Raw genomic sequence first — 15,731 nt, 5'->3', positions numbered from 1 at the left:
CCTTCAAAATAAAGTAGGTTGATCTTGAACTTGAATTTGGAAGTATCACAAGCCTTAAAAGAAATATTCTTAATATCATAAATAAGAAAATTAAAGGACATACTTGATTGAATTTTTTTGAAAAAAGTTGAATCAATAATTAATGTTGATTTCATTACTCTAAAATGAAATTATTTTGGCTTTTATAATATTATCCTTTTTTGATCAAAAGTTTTTTTTTTTTTTTTTTTTTTTTTTTTAGGCACAAGATAAAAATGTCTAAAGAGGGCGTTGGACAAACCTTATTGTTTTTTCAGCCTATAAGTGATATAAAATTTGAATCTTGACAAAGACATGTTTCAACGAACCTAACAATGATTCAAAATATAAGATGACATGTAATACTCAAGGTTCTTATGATCTATATATATGATGACTGGACTAGAAGCATATTCTATATAATAATGTCATTCATGAAAAGAATCCATAATAACAAGAAGCTCTTTATCATGGATCTCAGAATTAATCTTAGCTATTAAAAATTACTTTGAAAACTTTTGGATGAATTTTATCATTTAGCATTGAAAGCTAAATGATATCATAATAATACAACATTCAAAGCAAAGGTCAATATGTCTGTTTTTATAAAAAATGCCTTGAAAAAGTCAACTTGATATGAGATTGGTGGAAAAACAAAGGCTATCTTTAAAACTTCAAATGTTGCTTCTACTTCTTGATTCCATTGAAGTTTGTCTTTACAAGTCAAACATATAAGTAAAGTTACAATTTGAAAAAATTCCTTGATAAAGATCCAATAGTAGTTGATAAATCCCAAAAAACATTAGACATCTCATATCATTTTTGAGATCTTCTAATCTATAATAGTTTAAATTTTCTAAGGATCCATCATAAGTCCATCGTTTGAAATGATGTAACCTTAAAAGTCAACTTGAGTAGTGTAAAATATATACTTTTCTAACTTGACATAAAATCTTGCATCTCTTAATTTTTGTAATACATGACAAACATGAAGTTCATATTCTACTATATTCTTAAAATTGATTAAGATATTGTTTAGATAATAAACAATAAAATCGTCCAAAAATTCTCAAAAATCATCATTCATAAGATATTAAAAAATTACTCGTGCATTTGTAAGTCCAAAAGGCATGACATTATATTCAAAATATTCGTACTTATTTCATAATATAATTTTTTGTCATAGATATATAATTGAAGAAGGTTCCAAAAAGTTCTAAGAAGTTTTAAAAGATTCTATATGATTTTAGAAGGTTCTAGAAGATTCTAAAAAGTACCAATAGATTCTAAAAAGATTCTTAAAGGTTCTAATAAATTCTAGAAGGTCTCAAAAGGTTCCAATAGATTCTAAGAAAATTTTAGAAGGTCATAGGAGGTCTTAGGAGGTTTTAGGAGGCTTTAAATGATTTAGGAAGTTGTTGAAGAAGGATCTTAGGCTTATTTTATTCTCAAGCCTCATAAAAACTTCTCAAGAAGCTTCTTAGGACCTAATATATATAAGAATCGAGGCTTAGAAGATCTTTAGTCTTCACAACTCACTTCTTGTGGTCTAGCTAGGACCTTCTTGCCTTGTATCTAATTATTTTTTTTAATGTCAAATTAACTCTATTCTTTGGTCTTGAATCCTTGTCTTGTATATGGTCTCTAATAGTTTGTCAAGACTGCTATGAAACAATATTAAGAACTTAGTCTTTTTTAACAGAGAGTAGATTACCTCTCTTCTTAGAAGTACTATAATATTGTAGAAGTTGCAGATTACCTTCTCTTAGACTAATATTGTTCATTTTTTAATATTATTTTGGTTTTTTTTCTTTATATCATAGATTTGAATTTTTTCTTTTGAAGGCATGTATTTCTCTAATTTTCTATGGCAGAAGGTAGAAAATTCAATATGATAGACTCTAAAGAGATTAAGTTAGATTCTATTATTAATACTCTCGAAGTATTGAGGATTATGACAAAGACTTTGTCAAAGCATAATAAAGAATAAAATATGACTATACATAATGGTTAACAAGCCAAAGTACCTCAACAACCACATTAAATAGCAACAGAGGTTCCAAATTCTCAAACGACTATATTTATTTCAAATATAGGAGGTGCATCTACTCAAGGCAATGATCTCACAATAATAACAACAAAAGAACCAAAGATCAACCTTCCAAAAAAGTTTGATGGTACCCGCTTAAAACTTTGTAGCTTTGTAAATTAAGTATGATTAATCACTTTGCTTCAATCTCAATGATATTCTATTGAAGCATCTCATGTTGATTTGGTCGGAACCTTGCTCTTAAGACAAGCTTTATCCTATTTTGTCCCATTATTTGAAATAAATTCTCCTATATATTACAATTTTGAAGAATTTTTGGTAGCATTTATAGAAGCATTTGGTGAACATGATAAGGTTCATTCTTCAACAACTAAAATTCAAAGCCTTTGACAAAGAACGTACTTTGCATCAACATATGCCTTAAATTTTTGACAATTAACATGTGATATAAATTGGGGAGAAGATGCATTGATAAGCCAATTTCATTGGGGATTAAAAAATGATATCAAAGACTTATTGTTATCTATGCTAGATCTTCTAATACTCAATGATGCCATTAGTCAAGCAATGAAGTATGATAACCATTTATATCAATGACAATAAGATAAATGTTTTTTAATTATGCCACATGAATACACCAATTATTTAGCAATTTCTTCACCATCTAATCTTAATGAGCATTTAAAAACAAAAAATATGCAGATTGATGCAATTCGCTTTAAACATCTTTCAAAATTAGAAAAAAAGTATCGAAAGAAACTTAGCCTATGCTTATATTATAGAAAACCTAGCCATAAGATTATAATTATTTAGAAAAATACCAATGCATATATTAAATGAGGAGTGCAGTCACATCATCAAAAGCATTGGAGAAAAATAAGGATGTCCAGCCACAGTAGGAACCGTACAAATGGATTCTTTACTATCACAAATCAAAAAAGATCTTGTATTCTCTCCTAGCCCTTCTTATTGTTTTATTATACATGTACAGTTAAAAGTCACAAAACTAGATTGTCATGCATTACTTGACTTGAAGCCTCTGCATGTTTTATTGACGAAGAATATTTTAGATCATACAAAATCTGTACGGTCAAAAAATTCATAGCTATACATATAGAAGTAATAGATAGTCGACCTTTATCCTCTCAAGATGTCACTTATGAAAAAATTCCATTAGAAATAACCTTTGACAACTATAGTAGCTAACTATTATTCATTGTCATTAGATTAATATGAAGTCCACTCATTTTAGGACTGACATAGCTTTAAAAATACAATTGAAAAATAAATTGGATATCACAAAAGTTAGAATTTTTTCTAATAGATCATGGAATCTCTAGATCTATGAAAAAGCTTCTAACATCTAACAAGCCAAAACTTAAACAACATTTATTTATTAGAGCTAGAACATTTGTAAGGGCGGCCAAACAAGGTACTATATTTGTTATCTATACAAATTCACAATCGGAACCTATCATTATTACAAGAATAATTCCAAACGCATATAAAGATTTTATAGATGTATTTGAAAAGAAAAATGTAGATATCTTATCAAAGTATTACCCTTATAATTATGCAATTGACTTTGAAGAAGGTGCTCAACCAATATTTGGACCCATCTACAATTTATCCCAAAATGAGCTTACGACTTTAAAAGAGTATATTGAGAGAAATGTGGCTAAGAATTTTATTTGACATTCCAAGTCATCACTTGGTGCTCTGATATTATTTAAAAAGAAAAAAGATAGATCCTTACAAATATATGTCAATTATTGTGGTCTTAATAAAATCATGGTAAGGAATTGATATCCATTGTTGTTGATATCCAGACTTCTTGATCAACTTAGCCAAACAAAGATGTTTATGAAGATTGATCTAAGAGGCGCATATAAGTTAGTATACATTAAATAGATAGATGAATGGAAGACATCATTTTGTACTAAGTATAGATATTTTGAATACAATGTCATGCCTTTTGGACTTATTAATGTTCTAGTTATATTCCAACACTTAATGAATGATATATTTTGCAAGTATCTTGATGATTTTGTTGTGATCTATTTAGATGATATTTTGATCTTTTTCAAGAATCCGGAAGACCACAAAAAATATGTCCCCCTTATATTGGAAAAGCTACGAAGTGTTGGACTTTATGCAAAACAGGAGAAGTATATATTTCATGCATCTCAAGTCAAATTTATTGGATATATTATTTCCAACAAAGGCCTTTTTATGGATCCAAAGAAGGTACAAACAATCATCAATTGGACAAAGCCAAAAACTATATATGATATCCAATACTTTCTTAGATTTGTAAACTTCTACAAGATTTTTATTAAGAATTATTCCAAGATTGCTGCTCCACTTATACGATTGATATGCAATGACAAATTAGACTAGAGCCCCAAAGTAGAGAAAGTTTTTCAAAGCTTAAAAGATGCTTTCACAATAGCTCCAATTTCGATACATTTAGATTTCAACAAGTCCTATTTTATAGAGATCGATGCCTCAGACTTTGCATTGGGACTAGTTTTGTCATATTATGGAGAAGATAGCAAACTTTATCTAATTACATTCCATTCTAAAAAATTCTCAGTGGCAAAAATTAATTACAAAATCTACAATAAAGAACTACTTGTTATCGTAGATTCTTTCTAAGAATGGTGCTACTTTCTTGAAGGCTCCTCTCATCATGTGACTGTATATATAGATCACATGAATCTTAAGTATTTCATGTCAATCCGAATATTCAATCGTTGATAAGTATGTTAGAGTATATCTTTATCACGATTTGACTTTTGTATCACATATCTATTCAAGAGCCAATAAAGATTATTAGATGCATTATTAAGACATTCCTACCTTGAATCAAAAGAAGGTGAGGCATCATATCATCAATAACAAACAACTTTGTTAAAACGTGAGTAATTTCATCTTCAAACAACTAATGTATCAATGCCTGTGGATTTATCATTTCTTGATCAGGTTTATAAAGCCTCAAACATGGACCTTCTTGTTCTTAATATCAAGCATCTTGCCAACAACTTTTTTAAAGAGTCTTCTAAATTCAAGTATGAAGACAATTTCTTGTTCTTTAAAGAACATTTGTTTATTCTTGAAGGACCAATTTGCATGCATGTTCTTCAAACATGCCATGACTTTCCTGCATCCAAATATTTTGGATTCAACAAGACTTTGGAACTTTTGTGTAGAAACTTTTGGTGGCCTAAAAATTAGAAGGACATTAAGAAATTTGTACTATCATGTGATACTTATTCAAGGTCAAAGAACCCTCGACATCAGCCATATGGACTTTTTCAATCCCTTCCTATTTCAAGACAACCATGGTCATCTATTTTTATGGATTTCATTACAGATCTCCCACCATCAAACTCATTTGATACTATCTTCATAGTTGTTGATCAATTGACTAGGATGGCACATTTTATACCTTGCAAGAAGTCAATTACTAGTGAAGAGATGGTAAGATTCTTTATTGACAAGGTCTATTGTTACTACGGATGGTTAGACGATATTGTGTTGGATTGTGGATCATAATTTGTATCAAGGTTTTGAAAGACACTTTTCAAGATTCTTAAAGTTGACGTCAACCTTTTTTCTACCTTCCACCCTCAAACTGATGGCCAAATGGAGTGGATCAACCAAATTCTTGAGCAATATTTGAGGTGTACCATCAACTATTAACAAGACGATTAGACTTCCTACTTATTATTAGTAAAATTTGCATATAACAATATAATCCATACATCTATGCAGTAAATGCCATTCTACTCAAATTATAGTCATCATCTAAAGTTGGATATGTTAGAGCCTTCAAAGTTAGCAAATCCAGCAGCAGAGGAGTTTGCTATGAAGATGGCCAAACTTCAAGCAACCATGAAAAGACTCAACAACGTTTTAAGCTATTGGTGGATGAATTGAGGAAGGAACATCCTTCATTTCAAGTTAATGACAAAGTATGGCTTCCTCAGCATAATAATAAAACCAATAAGCCATGTGACAAATTGGACTATCGAAGGCTGGGACCATTTGTGATTGAAAAACAAATTAATTACATAACTTATGGCTTGGAATTATCTTCATCTATGAAGATTCATCTAGTCTTTCATGTTTTACTTTTGGAAAGATATAAAGAATCAAACATACTAGGTCAAAGACAACCACCATCTCTCATGGTTGAAATCAATGATCATATTGAATTTGGAGTAGAAGAAGTATTATATTTAAGAATAAGACATGGAAGGCTTGAATATCTAGTCCATTGGCATGGATATGATATCAAAAATTGTACATGGAAATTAGCGGGCAACCTTATAAATGTACAAATGGAAGTTTGAAGGTTCCATCAACGACATCCATCCAAACCAAAAGCAGCAAAATGAAAAAAAATAGCTTGGTAAGATGCCTTCACTATGAAGATTCTTAATTCTTAGCTTCATAAAGAAGGAGAAGAAGCAACCTCTGAAGAGGCAATTGTTGTCAAATGTTTAGAATAGTATAAGTCAGTAGTTTGAGTTCACGACCATAGCTTGTTTATATTCTTTTAGTCTTGTTTACTTTATATGATATAAATAGTCAAAAAATAGATGCCTTCTGGTCCTACCATCTCAACTAAGTAGATTGCGAAGATAATCCCAAGAGGAAGAATCACTTAAACTATAAAGATGTCGAAGGATACCTAGTAATAGATCAATAATAATTATATTTGAGATAGAACCTGCCTATGAAGGACGTCCAAAAGAAGTGTTTGTAGGACGATTCCATAAGAAAGATATTAAAATTCATGCTTGGTCACAAGTAGAAGGCTTCGGATACTATCAATGGCTACAAGGGCCTATAAATCATTTACTTCACCAAAAACAACTGAAATATATAACGGACACCATATGACAGATCTTCAACTTCTTGCACATATACTAACTTAGTGCAATATTACTTCTCAGAGATCTTGAAGCTAGAAGAAGAGATGATGTCACGGACATATAATTGAAGAACATTCTAAAAGTTTCCAAAAAAATCTAGGAGGTTTTAGAAGGTTCTAGAAGGTATCAATAGGTTCTAAAAAAGCTCTTGAAGGTTCTAGGAGGTTCCAAAAGATTTTTAAAGATTCCAATAGATTCTAAGAAAGTTCTAGAAAGTCATAGGAGGTCTTAGAAGGTTTTAAGAGGACCTTCTTCCCTTCTATTTAATTGTTGTTTTAATGTCAAGTTAACTCCATTCCTTGATCTTAAATCCTTGTCTTGTATATGGTCCCTAGTACTTTTATTCATCTCCTTTTTTAATAAGTACTAAATTGTAAACTCCTTGTATACTTATTTTTGTGTAGATTTTAGCTTGATTGAATTCATGAAGAAGTTCAAATATTAAAGCTAGTGGATATATGTTCTTGATGTTAAACTTGTAGAGTCCTCAATAATCAAAATATATTTGCAATGATCCATTTTTTTTCTTTACAAAGAGAATTGAAACTCTTACTAGAGATTTGGATTAGTGTATAAAGTGCTTGCTTAGATTCTCTTAAATATACTCCTTGAATTCAACCAATTCAATTTGAAATAACTTGTAGCTTGGTCCAAATAGTAGTTGTGCTCTTTCTTAAAGGTCAATTGAATAGTGATAGGGATGATGTTGTAGAAGAGTATCTGTATTTTTTTTTCAAATATATCTTAAAATTCTTGATATTAGCTTGGAAAGATACTTAAAGTCTTTGCACCATTAGAAATAGGTATGGCATAAATGACACAAGGTGATCCTTTTTTTGCACCATGCAAGAAAGTACTTGGTCTACAAATACAAAGTTTAATTATGTTAAATTTGTGATTTTATACTTGATTAACTACACTCTTAATTATACAATCTTAGAAAAGTCAAGAGTATAAGAGATCCAATCTATTCTAGGGTTGTATTTTTTTAACCACAATAAGTCTAAAATGATTAGATTAGATGGAGATCTAATGATATTAAATACCACAAAGCTATTATGACCATTGGTTATTACTTCTATAGGAAGGATTTTGTGAGTAACATCTCTAGAAGACAATCAATGACCATCTAAGACTTCTACACAAACAAATTAAGTTTTCTTTATTAAAGATATACTAAGTCTTTTAGAAAATTCTTCATCTTAGAAACATACTAAGGCTTCCAAATCTAACAAGGAAAAAGCTTTGTGATATTTAGGTCCTAAAATAATATTTAATATAAAACAAAGAGAAGGTTCTAAAGAGATAATAGGATCTTCATTAGGTATTATACAAGGTTTCATCAGCATGGTCCCTATTATAGCTAGACAAACTCATTTTCTAATATATTATCTTTTTTGACATTTGTACTCTTCATTTTATAATTATGTCACTTCTTTGAACAATGTTGAGTAGTTTGTTTAGATTCTCGATAATATAAGTACAATCCTTCTTGATAGTGACAAGTCTTTTTTTGCTCAATAAGAGATCTGAAACGTATCACATTAATTTGTATATCTTTTATTTGCAAATGTATGTATTGAAGAGGCATTGGTATTGCCATTGAATTATAGTAACATTAAGGTTCACTTATCTGACTCTTAGATCAAAATTTAAAAAGTTGAGTGTCACACTTAACAACAAAATCAATTCCTTGATTCAATGTTTAAGGATCATGTCAATTGGGCATTAATTTCTTTACCTCATATTGTAATCCATAGAAAAATTGGCTTATAATTGCAGCATCATCCCACTTAATATCAGTTACAAGTTGTCAAAATTGTGAAGCATATAATGTTATGGATTGATTGCCTTATCGTAAAATATGGATCTTATTGGTTGCAACATGAGTTGTATCATATTTTCTATACATGGATCAAAATCTGTTAAAAAATCTTCTAAATTATTCAATATTGGATCTCATTGTTCAAGAAAAGATAAAAATTATGATAATATTGGACTTGAAAGAAGTGTACCAATGAATCTAACTTATGATCCTAGAGTTAGATAGCTTTGAGGTTGAAGTTCAATTACAAGTTGTATTTGATTAATAAATCCTCAAAACTTAAATCTTCTACTATCAAACTTCTCAAATAGGACAATTCTTGATTTTCTAGTATTAAAACGATGTTCCACCATAAAAAAAGGACATGATTAAATGGAGATGTTGAAATAATTCCAATTATATCTATATCTTCATTTTTTGTCATTCTTGTTGCTTCTTCTAGGAATAAATTGATTGTTGCATTATAAGCATTAACTCCCTCAAATGCTCTTACATTTGTGCCATTGCACACTTCATTTCAAAAAGCTCTGTTGGAATAATACTTAGAAAATAAATGTCTAATATTACGCAAGACAAGCAGAAGAAGGGATTTGAAAACAAAGAAGATACTAAGAACAATATTAGTTTAGAAGATGATAATCTACAACTTCTAATATGCTTATATCTTATCAAGAAATAGGAGTAATTCACTCTTAATCAAGAAAAGACAAAGCTCTAATATTAGAAGTATATTCTTATCAATCTCTTAAAGACATGAATTGGAAGAAGATTCATAAACTTAAAAAATTTGTATTAAAAGAAAAGTGACAGAATAGCAATAAAATAATATGTATATTAAAAACAATTGGAATGGCTATTTCTAAAAGATAAGAATACTAGAGGCTCTTAAATTTAGACTAGAAGCAAAAAAAAAGTTGACAAGAGTGAAGAGAGCTTCATTCTTGCCCTTTTATATATTATCTAACTAAGAGCTACATGGCAATATTCTTTAGGACCTTTAATATGTGTTGACTTTGCAGGACACATACCTTAGCTTACAAGACAAGTTTTCTATATGTAGGCCATATAATTAACTTATTCTTCAAGCTACCAACATGTGTGGTATATTGCCAACTTGTTGACGACGTTTCTAATCTAAAAAATCAATTATAGACATCTATAAAGTCAAAGCAATATCCATGAAGCTTTTAGAAAGTTTCTATAGAAGATATTATAGAATTAACTCTACTTTTACTTATTTTTATCTAATCATATAGGTAATTATTAGTTTACATGTGTATGTTCATGACATTGGATGAGACATTGGAATTATCACAACCTTCAACATAATATTATATTGATGAAGATCCTTGAAAATATCTTTTTCTTGGAATAGATGGTAAGATATAATGTATTTGATATCATGACTCTGGAAGAGATTTCCAATATTTGATGATTTTATTAGAGGTAGAAATGTCTTCTTATGATATTTCAAATATTTTATTTGAAAGAAGTTACAAAGGCCTTAACAATGATCAAATAATAAAGAAGTCTTTCCACCTCAATATAGAATTTTATTAATAATTGAAAGAATCTATTAACCACTTTTGAAGAATATAAAGATCAAAGTATGTAGGTAATTGAATTTGCCGTAATTTGGACTTCTTCAACATGTAATGACCACTCCTCATAAAATTCATTCTTAGAAAAGGAAGGAGGGAGGAAATAATATCACTAACATATATATTTACTTAGATAAGAAGTATTGGATAGAAGATAAAAATATGTAGATTTCATATTATCTTATGGTAGAACTTCTTAAAAGCTTCATAGATGAGTATTTGATTTAATACATGTTTACATTGATTAAAAGATTAAAAACTTGGCCAACAAGTTAGCCATGTGTCATACATATTGATAGCTTCTCGTACAAGCTAACAATATAGCGCGCATATAAGAAAGTTGCTTTGTAATTTAAAACATGCTCCTTGCAAATGGGACATGTGTTGAAGGTCTTATAGAACGTGGCCATGTAGCTCCTAATTAGATAGTATATATGGAAGCAAGAATCAAACCTCTTTTATACTTGTGAATACCTTTTTAGTTTTTAGTCTTATTTTATGAATTTTTAGTCTTATTGTCTTTAAAAATAAATATTTTAATTTAATATTATAACATCTTTGAGTGATTCTTCAATCTTTTTGAGTAACATAAGAATGTATTAATCTTTTAGTTCTTTGAAATTTATGTCTTTGGTACGTCACTACTTTATCTTATACTACTCTCATATATTCAATGGTTTCAAAGATATTATGATAGTTATTCACTTCTTCTTTGTCTTTGAATCTAGTTGTAAGATGAGTACTACAAAACAATGACTTACTTTGATATTATGTTTTATCAATAGATGTCACGGACATACATATAATTACCTATATGAATAGATAAAAGTATGTAAAAGTAGGTTAATTATGTAATATCTTCTAGAGAAGCTTCTTAGAAGCTTCATAGATGCTGCTTTGACTTTATAGGAGTCTATAGTTGACTTTTAGGTTAGAAACTTGGTCAACAAGTTAGCCATGTGCCACGCATGTTGGAAGCTTAAAGAACAAGCTAACTACGTGGTCCATCCATAGAAAACTTGCCTTGCAAGCAAAGGCATGTGGCCTAGAAAGTCAACATATATTGGAGGTCTTATAGAACATCGCCACGTGGCTTCTAGTTAGATAGTATATATAGAGGCAAGAGTGAAGCCCTCTTCACTCTTGTCAACTCCTTTCTTGCTTCTAGTCTAGTTTCAAGGGTCTCTAGTTTTCTTGTATTTTGGCAATAGCCATTCCAGTTTCTTTCTTAATATACATATTTCTATTTTGTCCTATTTCTTTTTGAGAAAAGTCTCACTTACTCTTTAGCTTTCATCGAGTTCTTGTCCTTGACAGATTGACAAGAGTACACTTACAATATCAGAGCTTTGTCTTTTCTTGATTAAGAGTGGATTACCCCTTTTTCTTGATAAGACATAAGCGCATTAGAAGTTGCGGATTACCCTCTTTTAAACTGATATTGTTCTTAGTATTTTCTTTGTTATCAATTCCTCTCTTCTATTTGTTTTGAGCGTTATTAGACATCTTCTCTTTTCTAAGTGCTACTATGGCAGAGCTTGTTGAAATGAAGAGTGCAATGGCACAGATGCAAGAACAATTGAGGGAGTTAATGCTTGCGATGCATCAACTCAATTTACCACCACAAAGAGCAACAAGAATGGTAGGAAGTGAAGATATAGAGATGATTGGGGCTGCTTCAACATCTGCACCAAACCATGTCCCTTCTCCCAGAATGGAACACCCTTTGAGTGTTAGAGAACCGAGAGTTGCCTTGCCCGAGAAGTTTGATGGTACCAGATCCAAGTTTCGAGGATTCATCAATCAGGTCCAACTAGTGATTGAACTTCAACCCCAGAGCTATCCAACTCCAGGGTCACAAGTAAGATTCATTGGTACACTTCTTTCAGGTTCAGCATTGTCATGGTTTTCATCTTTTCTTGAACCACGAGATCCAATATTGGATAATCTGGAGGCTTTTTTGGCGGAGTTTCGATCCATGTTTGGAGAACATGATGCAATTCGTGTTGCAACCAACAAGATCCGTATTTTGCGACAAGGCAATCGATCAGTAACATTATATGCTTCGCAATTTCGACAACTTGCAACTGATATCAAGTGGGATGATGCCGCACTTGTGAGTCAATTTCTCTACGGATTACAATATGAGGTAAAGAAATTGATGCTTAATTTACCTGATCCTCAAACATTGAGTCAAGCAATTGACTTTGCTGTGAAGTGCGACAATCGACTTTTTGAATTTCGATCCGAGAGTCGCACAAGTGGGCCTCAACATTACTACAATTCAATGGCAACACCGACGTCTCCTCAACACATACCTTCAGAAGTAGAGGATATGCAAATTGATGCGGTACGTTTCAAACCTCTTACTGAGCAAGAAAAGTCTCGTCGTCGACAAGAAGGATTGTGCTTATATTGTGGAGAACCTAAGCACACTGCTCAACATTGTCCAAAGAAGCGACGTAACTACAAAATGAGGAGTACGACTGTCAAAGAAGACAGTATGTCGGAAAACGAGTACGTCCAGCTACAATAGGGACCGTGCGGCTGGAATCTTGTACAACTTCTAATGAAGGTCCTATCCTCTCCTCAGAACCATCTCCTTGTTTTATAATAGATGTGCGTTTAGGACCTAATAATTACAAAGCCTCTGCCTTGGTAGATTCAGGAGCCTCATCTTGTTTTTTAGATGAAGAATTTGCTAGATGTCATAGAATATCATTAATACAAAAAACTAAACCTGTACACGTAGAAGTCATAGATGGTCGTCCGTTGTCTTCTGGAGATGTAACTCACGAAACACTTCCTGTAGATGTAGTAATAAATGGTCATAGTAGTTGCGTAATTTTTAATATAATTAGATCTCCCTCTAATCCAGTAATTTTAGGCTTATCATGGTTAGAAAAGTATAATCCTCGAATAGATTGGATTTCTCGTAAACTTGATTTTCCTCAAAGCATTAGTAACAGTTCTATTAACCAAGTAAAAAACCATGAGTCTAGTATAGTAAAACTCGCACCTATAGGTGCAAAAGCATTTATACACGCAGCAAAAGAAGGATCAACTTTTGCTATTTATGCTGCACCTATTTCTGAAAGCGTAAAGACTTCAAGTGGCATTCCAAGTCAATATCAGGATTATCAAGACGTTTTTGAGAAAAAGAATGCAGATATTCTTCCTGAGCATCGCCCATACGATTGTTCAATCGATCTCAAGGAAGGAACTCAGCCACCATTTGGACCAATTTACAGTTTATCGCAAGATGAGTTGGCTGAACTCAAGACATATATTGACGAGAATTTAGAGAAGAATTTCATACGCCATTCAAAATCTCCAGCAGGAGCTCCAATTCTATTCGTAAAGAAAAAAGATGGATCTTTACGAATGTGTGTTGACTATCGAGGACTCAACAAGATCACAATCAAGAACAGGTATCCATTACCTTTGATATCACGACTCCTTGACCAGTTGAATCAAGCTAAGATCTATACAAAAATAGATCTAAGAGGAGCATATAATCTAGTACGGATCAAAGAAGGAGATGAATGGAAGACTGCGTTTCGAACCAGGTACGGACATTTTGAATATAATGTCATGCCTTTTGGACTCACGAATGCACCAGCTGCTTTTCAACATCTCATGAATGATGTATTTCGTGAATTCTTAGACAATTTTGTCGTCTGCTACCTAGACGATATCCTGATTTATTCTAAGAATGTTGAAGAACATGAAATACATGTTCGTCAAGTATTACAAAAACTCAGAGATGCAGGATTGTACGCCAAGATGAAAAAGTGTGTATTTCACACTACTCAAGTTGACTTTTTAGGATACATCATTTCAAATGATGGTCTTATGATGGATTCTAAGAAAGTCCAAACAATCATGGATTGGAAGATTCCAAAGACTGTAAGAGATGTCCAATGTTTCTTGGGATTTGCCAATTACTATCGGATCTTCATCAAAGACTTCTCACGAATTGCAGCTCCACTTACACGCTTGACTAGTAAAGATAAATTCCAATGGAATCAAGAAGCGGAAGCAGCATTTGAAGCCTTGAAGACATCGTTTGTCTCTGCACCAGTCTTATATCGTGTTGACTTTTTCAAGGCATTTTTTATGGAAACAGATGCATCAGATTTTGCCTTGGGTGCAGTTTTATCACAAATGGGAACAGATGACAAACTTCATCCGATAGCTTTTCATTCAAGAAAATTCTCAACAGCCGAGATCAATTATGAGATCCACGATAAAGAACTTCTTGCAATCGTGGATTCTTTTCAAGAATGGCGTCATTATCTAGAAGGTGCTTCTAGTCCAGTCATTGTGTATACAGATCACAAGAACCTCGAGTATTTCATGTCAGCCACGTGTTGAATCGTCGTCAAGCTCGTTGGAGTATGTCTTTGTCAAGATTCGACTTCATTATCACTTATCGGCCAGGAAAACAACAAGCTTTGTCCGATGCCCTGTCTAGACGTTCTTATTTTGCACCAAAAAAAGGAGATGCAGCTTTTGAGCAACAAAGAACGGTCCTCTTGAAACCGGAGCAATTTCATCTCCGAGCAGTGAAATCAACATTGACTGTTGATTCAACTTTTCTCAAGCAAATCCAGTCCAGTATGTCCTCAGACCCTCTTGTTCATGATATCGAGAATAATTCTTCCAAGTCTCATGATTCTTCTAAGTTCGAGTTCAAGAATAATCTATTATATTTTGAAGGACGCCTATATGTTCCAGAAGGAAAAGCACGTTTGCGTGTTCTTCAAGCACGTCATGACTTTCCAGCAGCAGGGCACTTTGGATATAATAAGACTTTGGAACTCATATCAAGAGATTTTTGGTGGCCACAAATGTGGAAGTCAGTCAAAGACTTTGTACAATCATGTGATATTTGTTCAAGATCAAAAATTCCTCGACATCGACCTTACGGACTTCTTCAGCCATTACCTATACCAGAACAACCATGGTCTTCTGTTTCTATGGATTTCATCACAGATCTTCCAAACTCAAGATCTTATGATTCTATATTTGTGATAGTAGATCGTTTCACCAAGATGGCACATTTTATGCCATGTACAAAATCTATCACAGGTGAAGAAACAGCTAAGCTTTTCATTGATAATATCTATCGCTATCATGGATTGCCTAAAGATATCATATCAGATAGGGGAACTCAATTTGTGTCAAGATTCTGGAGGACCCTTTTCAAGATTTTAAAAGTGGACATAAAGCTATCTTCAGCTTTCCATCCTCAAACTGATGGACAAACAGAGCGCGTAAACCAAGTCTTG

The sequence above is a fragment of the Physcomitrium patens genome, chromosome 2, assembly GCF_059467195.1.
Source record: "Physcomitrium patens ecotype Gransden chromosome 2, ASM5946719v1, whole genome shotgun sequence".
NCBI lineage: Eukaryota > Viridiplantae > Streptophyta > Bryopsida > Funariales > Funariaceae > Physcomitrium > Physcomitrium patens.
This window is presented reverse-complemented; position numbering follows the sequence as displayed.